Below are 15125 nucleotides of genomic sequence, written 5' to 3'. Positions count from 1 at the left end.
GTGGGTTGGGTATTTATACGCTACATGATGAGTGAGGGGATGAGAGTGCATTCAGCCTCAGGCCATAGTGAGGGGAGGGAGAGAAGAGTAATTGGCCTGGACCATGTCTGCATCTACTGAATAACACACACTCACACACACACAAACACACACAGACACACAGATACACGTGCCTGTACTTGTATTAACATATTTACAGCAGGCCTGTGTTTAGCCCTGTTTAAATGGAGCTACTCCTCTGCCCAATGAACCTTGCTCTAAAAGGGGATTACTTAGATTTTTCAACATTTCCACAAAATTGATTCATTAATATGTTAATTCCAAGTAGTTTGATGTGCAATGTGCAACTCTATAGCAACATTAAAGCAAAATCAGTCCATCACAGGGCAACACAGACACACGCATTCACTCACACATTCACACCTACGGACACTTTCGAGTAGCCAATCCATCTACCAACGTGTGTTTTTGGACTGTGGGAGGAAATCGGAGCAAACGGAGGAAACCCTCACTCCTCACAGACAGTCACCCGGAGGAAACCCACGCAGACACAGGGAGAACACACCACACTCTTCACAGACAGTCACCCGGAGGAAACCCACGCAGACACAGGGAGAACACACCACACTCTTCACAGACAGTCACCCGGAGGAAACCCACGCAGACACAGGGAGAACACACCACACTCTTCACAGACAGTCACCCGGAGGAAACCCACGCAGACACAGGGAGAACACACCGCACTCTTCACAGACAGTCACCCGGAGGAAACCCACGCAGACACAGGGAGAACACACCGCACTCCTCACAGACAGTCACCCGGAGGAAACCCACGCAGACACAGGGAGAACACACCACACTCCTCACAGACAGTCACCCGGAGGAAACCCACGCAGACACAGGGAGAACACACCACACTCCTCACAGACAGTCACCCGGAGGAAACCCACGCGGACACGGGGAGAACACACCACACTCCTCACAGACAGTCACCCGGAGGAAACCCACGCGGACACAGGGAGAACACACCACACTCCTCACAGACAGTCACCCGGAGGAAACCCACGCGGACACAGGGAGAACACACCACACTCCTCACAGACAGTCACCCGGAGGAAACCCACGCAGACACAGAGAGAACACACCACACTCCTCACAGACAGTCACCCGGAGGAAACCCACGCGGACACAGGGAGAACACACCACACTCCTCACAGACAGTCACCCGGAGGAAACCCACGCAGACACAGAGAGAACACACCGCACTCCTCACAGACAGTCACCTGGAGCGGGACTTGACTGCGATAGTACCTGCTGCGCCACCGTGCTGCCCCTAGTTACAAATATGTTGCCAAAAAATGACAGAAAAATGAGAGTATAATGACAGGACAGGTGCGAACACATGGATCACTGGACTGCTCAGAACACTTCATACTAACTCTCCAGATCTAGCCTTGTGCTTGAGGCACAACTGGAACAAAGTGGTGATCTCCTGATCATTGGCCAAAACCGCTGCACAATCTGGGAGCCCCAAAGTGGAGATGTAAACAAAACATCAGATTAGATGATGCTACCTCTTGGGGGAAGTGTAGACCTACACAAGTACAGCAGGTTTTAAGAGCACACACATAGACTCACTGCCGGGCTTCAGTAGGAATATCAGGAACGCTCCTCCTTACTAAACTAATTATTATGAAATTACTTTCAGTGCAATCAGAATCCCCCCACCCCGCTGCTATGAGCCCCCTGTCTCTGCACGCATGAAATTGCCTAAGTTAATATGGGTTATGAAATGGGGCTAATGCTGTGGATAATTCTGATAGTCTGCACGCACACTAATGTTATTTTCCATGAAATTGGGGCCTGTCTCTTTACTGAGGAGCCCTACAGCAGTCTGCTTGTAAATTGCCATGTACGGGTAATTAAGCATTACTCATGAACATTAAAACATGCTTATTTTGGAGAGCCGCTGGCTGAGGGACGTGTCCTCTCTTGTGGTGGGTGAAGTGTCTGGGAAGGGGGAGTTAAAGCACTGATCCCTAGAGCTCCTGTGTTAGTAAATGCACTAATAATTATAAATAATATCTCCAGGAAATCATGTACTGTACACGATAATATTAGCAGTATTGATTACGTAAGGTGTATCTAATTAAAGCATGTTAATCAATGGATATAATGGATCAACTCACAGAACCAATGAGAGGTCAGCCCTTTACAGCGACAGGTCAAGGTTAATATATCATGGGTACAACACTTTCCTCTTCAGTTTCGTATAAAATAATACTTCTCCTCGGCTACACCTCTCAACTGCAGTACTACATTAATAACTACGACTTTTTATAAAAGTTTATTGTCTCACAAATTGGTGAGCCACATGAAGCCTGCTATATAATGCTTAATTAGCTCCCGACAGAATTGCCATTACCTCATATATCGTTTCATTAATTTGATGCAATTCTGGACCGACGCTCCCAGCAAAGCAATAAAATGGTAAATACCACTGCCGCAAACAGCGGATGTTACTTTTATGGTTTCATAAATGTAATGGATATTAACGGATTTGCATTGAATTTTATTTTACGCCGCTGAGTGATAATGGCCCGGCCGTACGTCATTTCTGGCTCTTCTTAAGCGAATAGCATGATCAATGAATTAAGAGGTCCAAAAACATGCCCTTTAAGTTCATTTAACTTAATCTACACACACTGTTCACAAAAGCACCTTCTCTGGGAGTGTACTGTGTACCTGCTGACTGTCTATATGTACCCTCACCTGATGCTCTTAGGAAATCCATCCGCTCTGTGTATCCACTGTGTACACTATGGGCTTCCTGTGTTGGGATTTAGCCTGTGCCTGAGCTGTACAGCATGCGGAATGGTGACTCTCCAATGAAAGGGACGTGTAGTCTGCAAATGAGCCTAATCCCAGGTTGGAACACAGTGTACAGAGTGGGACTCTAGTCTGAGGACCTCTAGAGGATGTGCTTCTGTTTTGCAGTCTGTTGTAACTGAACACATACTTCTATTGAAGGGGTAATTACTTTACCTGGTTATGTATGTATTTGTCATTAATTAACTAAAATATTTTTATAGTGGTGGGCGGCACGGTGGTTCAGCAGGTAGTGTCCCGGTCACACAGCTTCAGGGACTTGGAGGTTGTGGGTTTGATTCCCGCTTCAGGTGACTGTCTGTGAGGAGTTGGTGTGTTCTCCCTGTGTCTGTGTGGGTTTCCTCCGGGTGACTGTCTTTGAGGAGTGTGGTGTGTTCTCTCTGTGTCTGTGTGGGTTTCCTCTGGGTGACTGTCTGCGAGGAGTGTGGTGTGTTTTCCCTGTGTCTGCGTGGGTTTCCTCCGGGTGACTGTCTGTGAGGAGTGTGGTGTGTTCTCCCTGTGTCTGTGTGGGTTTCCTCCGGGTGACTGTCTGTGAGGAGTGTGGTGTGTTCTCCCTGTGTCTGCATGGGTTTCCTCCGGGTGCTCCGGTTTCCTCCCACAGTCCATAAACATACGTTGGTAGGTGGATTGATGACTCCAAAGTGTTCGTAGGTGTGAGTGTGTGAGTGAATGTGTGTGTGTGTGTGTGTTGCTCTGTGAAGGACTGGCGCCCCCTCCAGGGTGTATTCCTGCCCTGCGCCCAATGATTCCAATTGGATAAGGGTTACAGATAATGGATGGATGGATGTTTATAGTGAAATTTTATAAGTAATATTGTTTCACATTTACTCCTCTGATTGTACAACTCTGGAAAACAGCTGTTACTTTGTTATCTTCGTTGCTAAGTCAGGATTTTCCCATTTCTCCAGCTCTGTTCCTACTTGGAGATGATTCTACTCTTAATATAAAGTTTTGTGAAAAGAAAATAATTATTACTGCTAGTACTGCGGTCAAGAAAACTGTTCTAAAAGGTGGTGTTGAGCTCTGTGTCCTTCTAAACTCTGTGTTTTTACACTTTTATTTGGACGTCCTTATGGTGCTGGAGCGAGCCACTGCCTGGCTACATCATGCAAGAGCCGCCACTGTTGAAAAATGGCCAGAAGCCATTGCTTTTGTTAAAGATGTTTATTGAAATGTAAAAATGTATGTAGTGTGCACCCCCCCTTGGTTTGTCCCCTCTCTCACATCTCTCAGAGCAGGACGGCCAGGTCGTCTTCATTAGAGAAGTTGTGGAATAGTGGGTGAATTTTCTGAAGTTTCTCATAGTTGTGTGAATATGTTACACTCGGGGAGGAAGTGCAGCTCTGTCTCCACAGTGTTCCTGTCGCACTGCTGGGAGGCTCTCTGCTCTTATAGAACATCTTATAGCCACTGGTCTGTATCTGATCAGTGTGGTTCTGTGTTTCAGGTCAGTCACTGTGCTCAGGTGCCCCTTCACCTTTCACTAAAAACATCAGGAGAGAGAGAGAGAGAGAGAGGGAGGGAGAGAGAGAGAGAGAGAGACAGAGAGAGACAGAGAGAAAGAGAGAGAGAGAGAGAGAGACAGAGAGAGAGAGAGAGAGAGAGAGAGAGAGAGAGAGAGAGAGAGAGAGAGAGAGAGAGAGGGACACAGAGAGAGAGAGAGAGAGAGAGAGAGAGAGAGGGACACAGAGAGAGAGAGAGAGAGAGAGTAAAACAAAGTAAAAGAGTGAAGACAGAAAAGTAGGATGGAGACAAAGAAAGAGTAACAATACTATGAAAACACACAGAGAGAGAAACAGAGAATTAAGTCAAAGAAAAAGATTGGAAGAGGGTGGAGACCGCAAAAGAGAATATGAATGTGAAGACAGAAAGAGAGAGAGAATCAAATTGAGACAGAGGAAGATGATGAATACAGTGTAAAGCCAAAGAAAGAGGATCTTTCTTTCCTTTGTTTACTTAGATAATTTTTTCCTTCCTAGAATATTCTTTCTTTCTTTCATTCATTTATGTTCTCTGTGGTACAGAGTAGGGAGTCAGTCTGGATGAGCAGCAGTAGCCTGAGCTGTATTTACGTGTAGCACAGGTATAAATGATGTTGTGGGGACCGATATTATTTTTTGCGTGCACACACTTTGGAAACTTGTCAGTGTAGTCATAGTAGTAGTGATAATTCAATTTGACCCTTGTTTACGATGTTAAACAGCCTTCACTATGTCACAGTGTAACTCCTTAAACGTAAAGGTGTAAAACGTGTGTTAATGTTCGGATTATGGTTAAAGTATTAGTATTTATGAATAGCCACACAATCTAAGAAAGGTCTAAGAAATGTCCCCGCAATTTAGAGAAACAAACCTGTGTGTGTGTGTGTGTGGAGATGTGAATGCAGTGCTCTTTCAGATCCATATGTAAACCATTTCCCTCTCTCTGCCTGAAGACTGGCCTCATTAGCGTGAGCTTTATGACAGAGCTCTACCTAAATAGCACACATTTTCCCTTCCCCTTCCCACAGTGCACTGCACCCAAACTCACCACATTTAGCCACACACACACACACACACCCAAACTAAAAACCACCACCACCCCCAGCCTTCAGATACAGTCAGATATTCATTAACAGAGGACAACATCATGAAACTAACTAAAGTTCAGAGATTTGATATTGAAACTGTATCTATATTTGATATACATAGACAATTTAAATATAAGGTAACACTAGCAATAAGATGTATATGTTGGCATCGCTTTCCTTGCCAAGAAACGTGAGGTGGAATTGAGATTGGAGTGAGTTTATGCCTCCCAACGGCACCATTACTTTCCCTGCTTGGTGCCCTGATAATAGCTTTAAAAACCTTTTTTTTTTTTCAAATAATGCAAAGTTAAACAGCAGTTTGATCAATTTCCTGAATATTATCAGACATACAGACGGTGTATTTGTGTCATGGTATTATACCACACCAATAAAATCCTTGTATCCTCACTCAGTGTCCATTTTATAAGCTCCACGGACCATGCAGGAGCACTCTGTACTTCTACAAAGTCTGGATTAGACACAGCAGTGCTACTCTGTAACACACCCCTATGTGATTGGTCCACCTTATAGATGTAAATTCTGAGACTGTAGCTCATCTGTTGCTGCACAGGTTTCGTTGGTCATCCTCTAGTCCTTCATCAGTGGCCAGTGAGTCCAACAGTGACACTGAGGATTTTAAAAACTCCAGCAGCACTGCTGTGTCTGATCCACTCATACCAGTGCAACAGCTGTGATTTCCTGGTCATTGAAACAGAGGGTGAAATGGGCTAATGACGAATGCAGAGCAACTGATTCGCTACAGGCTACATTTATTTGTACAATGACAAAGTCCATTTATGCGGTCAGTGGGGCTAAACAAACAGACAGTGTGCGGAGAAACAAGTAGGTCATTTTGGCTGAGTGGAGTATTCATACATTAGCAGTGTCATGCTGATCGCGAATGGTTTTGCATTTCAAACCTAGCTGTTCTCATGTAAGTGGTAATAACTTCTGTCTGCCACAAGGTGGCGGTAGAACATTTTTGTTGGAGTTGTTTTTCGTCCCCAGATTCCCACAAAGAAAACTCACTTTGGGCTTAATCCAAGAAACAAACGTGTAACCAGCATTAAACAACAGAGTGGAGCGAGAAAATGTCCTTCAACAAAAGTATTACATGTATATTTCACCATGGCCTTCCTTTGAGAGTTCACCATGAAATAAAAACAGTGAAAGGAGGTTTGAGTGAGACTTTCAAATGAATAGAGGTGGACATTAAACTCAAAGAAAACATGAGTGTACAGGTATATTTTGGTTCTCAATTGGAACCCAGACTGTAACTGTACATTTAAATGTACCACATTAGACTTTAAATCCAGTAGCGCCCCCTAAAGTTGACATTACATTCACTTTTGCAGGGGGAAATTCATTCATTCATTATCTGTAAGCGCTTATCCAGTTCTGGGTCGCGGTGGGTCCAGAGCCTACCTGGAATCATTGGGCGCAAGGCGGGAATACACCCTGGAGGGGGCGCCAGTCCTTCACAGGGCAACACACATAGTCACACATTCACACACACACTCACACCTACGTTTGTTTTTGGAATGTGGGAGGAAACCGGAGCACCCGGAGGAAACCCACGCGGACACAGGGAGAACACACCAACTCCTGGGGGAAATGTCATTACAAATTCCTTTGAACAGAACGAATAAAATAGTAAGTCTAGACAAGGCACAGTATATAATCCATCCATCCATAAATCCACACAGCCTCAGGGTCCTGGGGTCAATCCTCCACTTGGGTCACTGTCTTTGAAGAGTATGGTGTGTACACTCTGTGTCTGCACGGGTTTTCTCCAGATGCTCTGGGTTGTTCTCACAGTCCAATAACACACGTTAGTGGAATGGCTGTGTGAGTTTGTCCATTTTTGTGACTGTGTGAGTGACTGTGTGAAATTGTCCACAAAATGTGGAGCTCCAGACGCAATATGACCCTGATCAGGATGAAGTGTTTACACAAGATGAAGGAATTAATGTTTACTAAGTAACAGTATCGCAGTCACACAGCTCCAGGGGCCTGGAGGTTGTGGGTTAGATTCCCACTCCGGGTGACTGTCTGTGAGGAGTGTGGTGTGTTCTCCCTGTGTCTGTGTGGGTTTCCTCCGGGTGACTGTCTGTGAGGAGTGTGGTGTGTTCTCCCTGTGTCTGTGTGGGTTTCCTCCGGGTGACTGTCTGTGAGGAGTGTGGTGTGTTCTCCCTGTGTCTGCGTGGGTTTTCTCCGGGTGACTGTCTGTGAGGAGTGTGGTGTGTTCTCCCTGTGTCTGCGTGGGTTTCCTCCGGGTGACTGTCTGTGAGGAGTGTGGTGTGTTCTCCCTGTGTCTGCGTGGGTTTTCTCCGGGTGACTGTCTGTGAGGAGTGTGGTGTGTTCTCCCTGTGTCTGCGTGGGTTTCCTCCGGGTGACTGTCTGTGAGGAGTTGGTGTGTTCTCCCTGTGTCTGCGTGGGTTTCCTCCGGGTGACTGTCTGTGAGGAGTGTGGTGTGTTCTCCCCGTGTCTGCGTGGGTTTCCTCCGGGTGACTGTCTGTGAGGAGTTGGTGTGTTCTCCCTGTGTCTGCGTGGGTTTCCTCCGGGTGACTGTCTGTGAGGAGTGTGGTGTGTTCTCCCCGTGTCCGCGTGGGTTTCCTCCGGGTGACTGTCTGTGAGGAGTTGGTGTGTTCTCCCTGTGTCTGCGTGGGTTTCCTCCGGGTGACTGTCTGTGAGGAGTGTGGTGTGTTCTCCCCGTGTCCGCGTGGGTTTCCTCCGGGTGCTCCGGTTTCCTCCCACAGTCCAAAAACACACGTTGGTAGGTGGATTGGCGACTCAAAAAGTGTCCGTAGGTGTGAGTGTGTGAGTGAATGTGTCTGTGTTGCCCTGTGAAGGACTGGCGCCCCCTCCAGGGTGTATTCCCGCCTTGCACCCAATGATTCCAGGTAGGCTCTGGACCCACCGCGACCCTGAACTGGATAAGGGTTACAGATAATGAATGAATGAATAAGTAACAGTACTGAAGACCTCTGTGATATGAGAGTACTACCATAGGGAACAGTACACCTGTACTGTAGTGTGCTCCATGAACCCTAGGTGTCATTTAGATAATAGTGAAATTAATTGGAATTCTGGGTTATATTTGATAGATATATTCCTGCATATCTCACAAAGCTGTTGAATAGCTTTAGCCATTTCTTTCACATGACCTCATTCCCTGGGTCCAGCTGAACTCCCAAAATTTCAACTCAAACCTAAACTCGTATGAGACAAAGTGTATAGGCATTAGTGGGTTAATATCTGTATCTTGTGAAGAACAGCACACAGCCTGAAGTGCCTATACAGAATGATGCTCCTTTCTGTTGCAGGTCTGTCATTTCTAGATCTACAGTTTTCTGACCTAGTTTACGAGTATAGGTTTAGGCTCCATTCTCCTCTGTAAGTAAAAGAAAAGGCTGGCGTCCTCTAGTTTCATTCCTGCATGATGTCATGTGTTGGTGGTAATGGATGTAGCCTATGCTCTAACCGTAGGCCTCCTCCTCTCTCCACGCAGCCTCTTTACATTCCTCTCTCTCAGCCTGCCATGTCTTAGAGGACTCTGAGAAACGTGGGGGTGAGAAAGAAGCAAAGATCCAGAGGAAAACGAAGGAGAGTGGAACGTAAAACTGCCGAGGACTGGGAGCGAAGGGGAGTAGAAAAGAAAAACACAGCACTTCTTGTGCTTGCTTCAAGGTTCAGCTTTGTTTTATGGGGAATAAACCTGACTGAAAGCCAAGGAGAATTCTTCATGAAAGTTTCGCTGCTGTTCGCAGCCAGGGCTTTTCACTCTCATTGATTTATAGTTATGATGAATGGAGGGTTTGCCCTTCAGAGGTGATCATCTGCCAGGTTTATGACATAGCTTTGGGCTTCAGGAATTCGTCGCTGTCCAAAGAAAACCATCTCCATTTTTTTCCCAATTTTCATTTTTCAACTAAAATTTGAAAACCACAGATACTTTGTTCTATGTAACGAGTGCAAAAGTCTATGCTCCCTGATTGGAGTAAAGTCTCCTCACACTCACATTAAAAATGAATAATGATCTTATCTTCGTCTGTAAGGCCGCCATATTGGAAATACACGTTACTAGACAGTTGTGGAATTTAAGGAGCAAAACTGGTTTTATATCAACGTTTTTGGAGCAGGATTCTCCCTGAGAGCTAGAATATGTACATACCATTTTAAAAGCAATACACTCACATTCCTCCTACAATTCATTTAACCCTTTAATAGCCACATCTGAAATATTACATTTCTGTTTGGTCCATGTGTCTCTTTGACTTTCATTCATTCATTATCTGTAACCGCTTATCCAATTCAGGGTCGCGGTGGGTTCAGAGCCTACCTGGAATCATTGGGCGCAAGGCAGGCATACACCCTGGAGGGGGCGCCAGTCCTTCACAGGGCAACACACACACACACACACACACACTTACACCTAGGGACACTTTTGAGTCACCAATCCACCTACCAACGTGTGTTTTTGGACTGTGGGAGGAAACCGGAGCACCCGGAGGAAACCCACGCAGACACAGGGAGAACACACCAACTCCTCACAGACAGTCACCCGGAGGAAACCCACGCAGACACAGGGAGAACACACCAACTCCTCACAGACAGTCACCCGGAGGAAACCCACGCAGACACAGGGAGAACACACCAACTCCTCACAGACAGTCACCCGGAGGAAACCCACGCAGACACAGGGAGAACACACCACACTCCTCACAGACAGTCACCCGGAGCGGGAATTGAACCCACAACCTCCAGGGCCCTGGAGCTGTGTGACTGCGACACTACCTGCTGCACCACCGTGCCGCCCGTCTCTTTGACTTGTGTGAGCTCAAATCTGATTTTATTATCATTTTATTTTAGTCAGGATGAGTAAAATGGGTTTAAATTACTTTGTAATTAGATCATATTTAGTTCAGGCTGTTTATCACAAAAGTCTCTTTTTGAACAACCAAAGAAAAACAAATTCAATTGGGAATAAATGTGTGAAAATGCTAACTGTATAAGTGATCCAATCAGTGATAGATCATTCATTTTAATAAATAAATATAGGTATATTTAAATAATTAATTAAATATATAAATAATTAAATAAAATCAGAGAAACAGCTCAGTGCCATTTTCCTTCTGCGACATTTATTTGTTGGGGATGAATGGGTTAAACTTAGCACAGATGTTTCTGATAGAGCTCAGTCAATCTGCTCAGTTTCATTCAGAAACAGAAACAGGGTTCAGTAAAGGAGGGTTAGTGAAAAAGGGCAAGAAGAAGCAGAGAAAGCTGAAGAGTGACAGAGAGAAAGAGAGGAAGAATAACCTACGAGAAAAGTGAGAAGGACAAGCAGAGGATGTTCAGAGAAACGAGAGAGAGAGAGAGAGAGAGAGAGAGAGAGAGAGAGAGAGAGAGAGAAAGAGAGAGAAATACACAGAGAGAGAGAGAGACACAGAGAGAGAAATACAGAGAGAGAGAGAGAAAGACAGAGAGAGAGAGAGACAGAGAGAAATACAGAGAGAGAGAGAAATACAGAGAGAGAGAGAGACAGAGAGAGAAATACAGAGAGAGAGAGAGAAAGACAGAGAGAGAGAAAGAGAGAGAAAGACAGAGAGAGAGAGAAATACAGAGAGAGAGAGAGAGAGAGAGAGAGAGAGAACCTGATGGGGTAAAAAAAAGGGAACAGAGGAATATTAGACACTATTTGGGGAGTAAGAGAGAGAAAGGGAGCGAGGTACAGTGAGGAGGTGAAGAAGAAAGAGAAACACTGGAGAGAGAGAGAGAGAGAGAGAGAGAGAGAGAGAGAGAGAGAGAGAGAGAGGAGAAAAGAAAAGCGAGACAGAGAGACAATGTGTGTGTGTATGTATGTGTGTGTGTGTGTGTGAGGGGGGTGGAGGGGGAGGGGGATTAAAGTTTCCAGTGGAACTGTGAGCAGTTTGTTTTCTGTGTGTGGTTCTCTGGGGCCTGTTTTAAAGGCTACTCAATCACACTCTGCTGCTTTGTCTTCGCACAGAAAACACAAATGCACAAACGAATGATTTAATCTTCCTCGAAGTCCCCAAACCACTTCACATCTGACTCCCCTTGCCTTTGGAGTTCTGGCAGGGCTTTACGAGCATGATGTGATACTCTGTTGTCACATTTCCATAAGCATAATGTCAGTTATCAGCATTCTGTAGGTTAGCCTGAGGCCCAAAATGGAAGAGCTGGCACAGTGCCACCATGGCATGATTACTTCTGCGTTTACTGACAGCAGGATGACAGATGTACATAGTGAACGCTGTTAGTGCAAATCTTTTGTTGTTGCAATACCAGAAACTGAACTGAAGCTAAAGGGATTCTGCTAATACAGAAGTGATGGTATGTTACATTCACGCTTATGACATTTGTCAGAGGCTCTCATTTTAATCATGTTACAGAGTTAGGAGTCAACGACTCTCACCGCTGCTCTGTGGGGCTCCTGCACAAGTAATTAGGAGTTCAAGCTGTTGCTGTTACTGTACCTTTAATGCTGATATGTAAATGACCACAGTTTTGACGGGTTGCCATGTATTGTGCTTCATTCGAAATGCTCAAAAAGTTAAAAAACTCTATAACTACATTTTCTATTTATATATATATATGTAGAGGGGCGGCATGGTGGCGCAGCAGGTAGTGTCGCAGTCACACAGCTCCAGGGACCTGGAGGTTGTGGGTTCGATTCCCTGTCTGTGAGGAGTGTGGTGTGTTCTCCCCGTGTCTGCGTGGGTTTCCTCCGGGGGCTCCGGTTTCCTCCCACGGTCCAAAAACACACGTTGGTAGGTGGATTGGTGACTGTGTTGCCCTGTGAAGGACTGGCGCCCCCTCCAGGGTGTATTCCCTGCCTTGCGCCCAATTATTCCAGGTAGGCTCTGGACCCTGAACTGGATAAGGGTTACAGATAATGAAGATGATGATATATGTAGAGAACTGTAGGTAATTGAAGTAAGTGAAGGATACATTGTGTTCGTAAAACCTTTCCAAGAAATGCTGCAGTTCTAGGCTGTATTTAGAACATGCATCACAGGCTTCTAGAGCCTACTTTGACTGTGGGTTTTTCTTTAAAACACAGCTAGTGTCTTACTGCTGCACACCAAATTTGTATGTTTTTAACCAAAAGATTTTAAGGCATTACCTGATCCAAAACAGTTAACAGAGATTAATGGTACAGAGCTGTAACCATGGAAATGAAGTATTAAATTACTGATGACACCATTTTAGGGACACTTAAATATGAATAAATATAATTTTGCAAAAGAATATTTTAAAAATGTATTTAAAATTTGGAACTTTTCAGAAATATAAATCACAAACGTACAGTGCCCTGCGAAAGAATTTGACCCCCTTGAACTTTAACCTTTTGCCACATTTCAGGCTTCAAACATAAAGATATAAAGTTTTAATTTTTTGTGAAGAATCAGCAACAAGTGGGACACAATCGTGAAGTGGAATGAAATTTATTGGATGTGTCAAACTTTTTAACAAATAAAAACTGAAAAGTGGGGTGTGTAGTATTATTCGGCCCCTTGCGTTAATAATTTGTAGCGCCACCTTTAGCTACAATTACATCCGCTAGTCGCTTGGGGTATGTCTCTATCAGTTTTGCACATTGAGAAACTGAAATTCTTGCCCATTCTTCATTGCAAAACAGCTCGAGCTCAGTGAGGTTGGATGGAGAGCGTTTGTGAACAGCAGTCTTCAGCTCTTTCCACAGATTCTCGACTGGATTCAGGTCTGGACTTTGACTTGGCCGTTCCAACACCTGGATACGTTTATTAGTGAACCATTCCATTGTAGATTTGCCTTTATGTTTTGGATCATTGTCTTGTTGGAAGATAAATCTCCGTCCCAATCTCGGGTCTCTTGCAGACTCCAACGGGTTTTCTTCCAGAATGGTCCTGTATCTGGCCTCATCCATCTTCCCATCAATTTTGACCATCTTCCCTGTCCCTGCTGACGAAAAGCAGGCCCAAACCATGATGCTGCGACCACCAGGTTTGACAGTGGGGATGGTGTGTTCAGGGTGATGAGCCAAACATATCGTTTTGCATTGTGGCCAAACAGTTCGATTTTGGTTTCACCAGAGCACCTTCTTCCACATGTTTGGTGGGTCTCCCAGTGGCTTGTGGCAAACTTTAAACGAGACTTTTTATGGATATCTTGAAAGAAATGGCTTTCTTCTTGCCATTCTTCCATAAAGGCCAGATTTGTGCAGTGTACGACTGATTGTTGTCCTATGAACAGACTCTCCCACCTCAGCTGTAGATCTCTGCAGTTCATCCAAAGTGATCATGGGCCTCTTGGCTGCATCTCTGATCAGTCTTCTCCTTGTTCGAGATCAAAGTTTAGAGGGACAGCCGGGTCTTGGTAGATTTGCAGTGGTCTGATCTATCCAAATCCGGCTTTAAACTTCTCCACAACAGTATCTCGGACCTGCCTGGTGTGTTCCTTGGGCTTCATGATGCTCTCTGCACTTTGAACAGAACCCTGAGACTATCACAGAGCAGGTGCATTTATACAGAGACTTGATTACACACAGGTGGATTCTATTTATCATCATCAGCCATTTGGGACAACATTGGATCATTCAGAGATCCTCACTGAACTTCTGGAGTGAGTTTACTGCACGCCCCACTTTTCAGTTTTTTATTTGTTAAAAAGTTTGACACATCCAATAAATTTCATTCCACTTCACGATTGTGTCCCACTTGTTGTTGATTCTCCACAAAAAATTTAAATGTTATATCTTTATGTTTGAAGCCTGAAACGTGGCAAAAGGTTGAAAAGTTCAAGGGGGTCGAATACTTTCACAAGGCACTGTATATCCCTCATGTGTCATCATAGAAATGCTACATACAAGGATGACAACACTTTATTACTAATTTATTTAGCCATTTTTGACTCACTAAAAGTAAAGAAACCCAACATTAGATTCACTTTGGACTCACGGGTTTGAAAACACCTGCAGAACCAGGTTCAGTATGAAATTAATCAGTGATTTAATTACAAGGTTGGAGTAAGACTGGCAACTGACCCAACACGACAGTGTCTTTGCCGTTGTATTACAAGTAAGTCTTAAATTCTCTGTGATTTTCTAATGTCTGAGTAAGGTTTGTTTACAGTGTGGTGTTAATATCATAATGAAATGGATAGGAATCATAATGTTAAGGTTAAAACCAAGTCAAAATCCATAATGAAAATCCAGAGAACAATGCAAATGTGAGCAACTGAGAGACTACCAGCAAGAACAAGGCTGAGAGCTCAGTTAAACAGTAGATGGGGGGGTATACGTATGAGTGAGTTAATGGCTGTGTCATGGATCTTGCTGCCCATGCTGTCTCATGCATCAGTGCTTTAGAAGGCAGTGTTATGACATGATGGTATCTGTAACCGACTCACATTTGAGACACATTTCAAGGCATCGATACATCACAATGTTGCCAGGATACTGACAGCTAACCCACCTGGTGCAGTAACATGAACGTAAGCCATCAGTGAGAGGAAGAAGTAGAAAAATGCTAAAAATTTTTAACATTAATTCAGAGTAAAAAGAGATTTTATTTGACATTTCTCTTAAGACCCAAACTAAATAATGTTTCAAAAATATGGCATTTTCACATCAAACGTTGCTAATTTAAGCTCTCCAACAGTC

The sequence above is a fragment of the Hoplias malabaricus genome, chromosome 11 (genome assembly GCF_029633855.1).
Source record: "Hoplias malabaricus isolate fHopMal1 chromosome 11, fHopMal1.hap1, whole genome shotgun sequence".
Classification (NCBI taxonomy): domain Eukaryota; kingdom Metazoa; phylum Chordata; class Actinopteri; order Characiformes; family Erythrinidae; genus Hoplias; species Hoplias malabaricus.
Note: the sequence above shows the minus strand (reverse complement) of the source record.